This window comes from Perca flavescens, chromosome 17 (assembly GCF_004354835.1).
Source record: "Perca flavescens isolate YP-PL-M2 chromosome 17, PFLA_1.0, whole genome shotgun sequence".
Taxonomy (NCBI): domain Eukaryota; kingdom Metazoa; phylum Chordata; class Actinopteri; order Perciformes; family Percidae; genus Perca; species Perca flavescens.
Window position 1 is genome coordinate 13,551,202 of NC_041347.1, and position 4,638 is coordinate 13,555,839.

A 4,638-nucleotide genomic window follows, 5' to 3' on the forward strand; every position below is an offset into this window, starting at 1 on the left:
CCTCACCTTTTAAGTGTATATAGATGGATATTGGATGGTGATTTCCCTCTCTGTGAGCTGAGTTGGGTTGACCTCTGCAGCCTTTGTCCCAGCCTCCTATATAGCTGCCAAAGGTGAGAGGAGGATGGGGTGGGATCATAGACAGGGAGGGGCCTCCAATGGACAGGTGAGGTGAGCAAAACAGACAGCAGCAACCCTAAACAAATCTACAACGAGATGGCTGTGGCAGCCGAAATACAAACAGAGACACGCCTAGAGGCAACTTGAAGCAACACTGTCATTGCCTCATTTTGATTGTGTGACTGTTTGTGTGTGTGTGTGTCTATGTGTGTGGGGGGGAGGGGGTTGAAATTGTCTCCTACTTCCTGATGGATGAATACAAAAAAATAGAGAAAACAAACGCTTCTCTTGATTAAAAATGGTCTGGAGTATAATAATCAGACATTCTGTAACATTTTAAAATATAAAGTGCTACAAAAACAGAGTTTTTGAAAGGGATTAAATACAGTGCAGACATCTGAGCATTGTGAAAGAGAACTTTAAATGCATGAAGGCAAGCATTAAATTGAGCAAGAATAACAATGGGATGCCGCACAGAGCCTGGGGTATGTCTGCCAGGTCCAGTCTGCTTTAGAGCATATGCATTATGCTCTTATATCATCTTATATCCTTATTCTGTATTCACATCCTTCATGCTAATCCTTCGTCAAACATTTCTCAGTCAGTTGTTGAATACAACACTGTTTGTTTTATAAAAAGCTGATTGATGTGTAAGCTTTAGAAGGACCGCACAATAAGGATGTGCATGGAAGATAGTGAATAGGTAGGGAATCCACCCTTTTTTTAGATTACCTCAGAATGGAAAACAGAAAAGACAAATGCTATAGCTGATGCTTATATGACTCACTAAACTGCAGACCAGTGCTGGGGGTGCAGAGTGGCTGCTGAAGAGATTCTGATCCAGTGTGGATGAAAACGTGATGAGCTGCACCTGTAGTGTGTTTTACTGCTCAAAGGATAGAAACAGACAGAACACAACATAACTAAGAGCATTCTGCAGAAAACTCCTTTGGTTTCACCAGATTACCTGGATTTTACAGTTGAATTAGAAGCTTCTGCAGCCTACCACAAATTAGCCATATTTCCAAGTGTTAAACGTCCACACCCATCGGACATATGAAGTATCCTATTAGATAAAAATTCTGAGGTTATCCACACTGCCCTTAAAGCTCGCTAACTTTATTGTGGTAAGCTGAAAGAAGGGTGGGTCGTACACCACTAAATGTCTTGTTTGTGAACATTGACATGACAAATGAGTGCCAATAATACCCCTATCCCTCCTCTTTTCATGAGACACACAAAAAGGACATAACTTGTTTAATCCATATAAGTATAAAATATAGTGCAATCTAAATTAGTTTTTTACCACTGCCTAAACTTGATTGAATTATCTCTCTCTCTCTCTCTTTTTTGTCTCTTTCTCCCTCTCGGTCTGCCTACAGACATGGTATCACATTTCTATGTTCTTTTGTTATTCCTTTCTTTGACGTGTTTATGGTGGTGTCTTGTCTCACATTCCTCTGTAATGGCTCCAACTCTATTCATATCTTCTGTTATTTCTCTGCTGGGGTAAAGGGTGTAACTTTGGGTTCAACATTGGGGGGGGGGGGTGAGATCTCCACTTTTGAGCAAGATTTAAATTGAATGTCAAACACTTTTTTTCTGCATTCTGGTGAATTTTTCTGCAATAATTTGTGCCTTTTCTTCATCAATGGTGCAAATGTCTTTATTTATGTAAATTAAGTTATAATAGGTTTTTTGGGGGGGTTGCACTGGCCAGTTTTGATTATCCCCCTGTAAATTACGACCATGGCTGGGGTTAACTTTCTGTTGGCTTCTAACTGAAGTTTACCATAGCAGCACATCAAACGATACTGGGCAAAGATTGTTAATTTTTTGAACTCAACTGCCAAACAAATACAACCCCCTTCATAAACTCCGCCCCCCAGATTCACTGACAGATAACTGCTGGCTGGCCTGATATTATCAACTGTTGCCGCCTGTTGCCTGTCCTGTTTGGCTGGAACAGTGTTTTGTGGCTCAAGCACTCCTTTCTGTTTGTTTTCCATTTACACAGCCAGGGCTGAATTTGACAACATGTGTATTGGATTAACATACGACTTACTATACCTTTAACTTTTTTTACATGTCAATTACTATTTGCAGGATTTGCCTTTTGCAGGGCCATAGCCAGGACATTAGAAATACTCAGGTCGCAAGTCCCACCAACGCAGCCACTCTCAGAAAAGTTGAACTAAAACAAGGTCCCAAAATCTGTTTGGTTAATTGGAATTTTTACATCTCATACTGAACTGCTTAATTATAGTTTTTATTTCAAAACATAAAGGTCATGAAAGTCATCTTTACACTGTCAGGAACAAAATTCCGGGGGGAAATGCGAAATCCTTTATTTATTCATTATATCGTTGGCCTCACACATATTGAGTCTAAAAATAAACTCAACTGACTTTGTTCTGAAATGTAGGCCAAGCAGAAAAAACCCTCTTCTTGTTGATTTTCTTGGTTATTGATCTTTTGAGGCAGTCGGCTGACATACTGCACAATAACTGAGTCAGTGATTGATCAGCATTTAAAACATCAGTAACACTTTAATGGAAATATAAAATGAGTTGTATGTCGTATGAGCAATTACAAGCGTTCTCTAAACAGTCCTTTAATGATTTATTTTTCTTTGTATGTTAGTATCTGCTTCACTATGGCTATAATGCAATGCTAGTATTGATATAGTGAATTATTACTGTGCTTTACAAAGAATTAATTATGAATGTATTGTTGTTTTTATCAAACATCTAATGGACATTAGCAATTGTCATTGTGTGAGTAATGTTAGCCTGAATGCAACATTGATTTGACATTTACATTTGCTACCTATTCTGAGTAGATGAGATGAATCAGCTGCTACATATTTAAACAAGGTTGAACATGTAGGAGCACTATTTACTTTTCTTTTTTTACATAAAATGTGTTAAAATGTGTGACATCACATTTAGTTTTGCTCTGTACACCGACTTATTGGATTTGAAATGTAGCTGACTGCCATCTTTAAGATTTCATTTTTGGGTGTTTTACACATTGGACCCATTTTAGAGGACCAAACGTAATTGGGCCTATTCATAAACTTGAATGGCAATAATTGATTTTTTTTGGCACCTTTAGATCAACAAGCCATAAGACATATATTACCTTACTAAGTTGATACTGCAATCTTGTTAACATCACATACTTGTTTAGCAAACAGTTGCCTATTTACACATCAGACATGCACACGCTGAGGAACAATATTATTTATTTTGAGTCCTTTAATTTTCTGTCATGGTGAAAGTCCAATATTCACTCTTCTTTTAGCTGTGTTTTGCTCTCCACCAGGTCCTGTGGGAAATCGCAAGCTTTTTAGCAGCTAAATGTTCCACTAGTCGCTGACTTTGTCTGTCAGGTAGGTAGTGTACAGTGGATTTATTAGCTCCTCATTCTGTTGCTCACCTGCTCTATTCAACCTTTCAACAAAATCCTAAAGTGTCATTCATTACTGAATACAGTGTAAATGAAGCAACACAAACTCCTGTCTGCATTATAACCAAACAAAGGATAGTAACTTTAGCTATATTTGTTACTCCTCGGGCGACCTTTAACATTACTGTTGTTTAATACACATTATCTCTCAAGTGACACACACTTGTTTCAGATTGCAAGAGCTAGGATTGACATAGCCTATAGCCTATAGCCTATACGAGATTTGAACATCACCCAGCTCGTGATAATTATATATATGAATGAGCTTATGATAATTTTTTATAGTGGTCATACTTTATATTGACCTGTGTAGTTTCTATTTCAATGATTTTGTTTTCTGATATTGTTCATGTGCCAACTATTAATTACCTGTTACACTTGTTACTGACTGTACTTCTGTTACTAAATGCGTTTTCATTATCCTATAATGGCTAAAATAATGAATTGTATCACTATTATAACTAAAACTAAAAACTCTAGATTATTAAAAAGGATATTTATTATTATAACAATGTCATTGAATGTTTTTTCCTTTGACCAACATTTTGGTCAAAGGAAATCTGTATGTATGTCATATACATACAGTAAATAAGCAAGGACATAACATAAAACATATAGCTACAACAGCATCTTGCATATGATATTAGTTCACTCAATATATAATTCATTAATGTATTTATTGCCAGTCCCTGCAGTTTTTAAGCGTATATTGATTGTTTTAGCTTTGTGATTTGTATCACTATGAGTATTTGTTGAACTGAATTTAATTGAATATGGCTGTGAATATATGCTTCACTGGGCTATTATAGCCCCATTATATTATATATATTTCAGTCTGACATTGCCTTGTAGTGTAATATTGACCTACCCATTTAAAGTCATTACAGTTTTGGTCTGAATAGCATGTATTTTATATCTTCAGTAGCACCTCTAGCGGCAGTAGTGTGTGCTGCACTTGGCCCGGGTGTGAGCAGCGGCCCCTCCTCCTGTGGGGGCGGGTCTTTCCTGCAGTGTGTGAGGCAGCAGCAGCGGGGAGGGCTGGGGAGG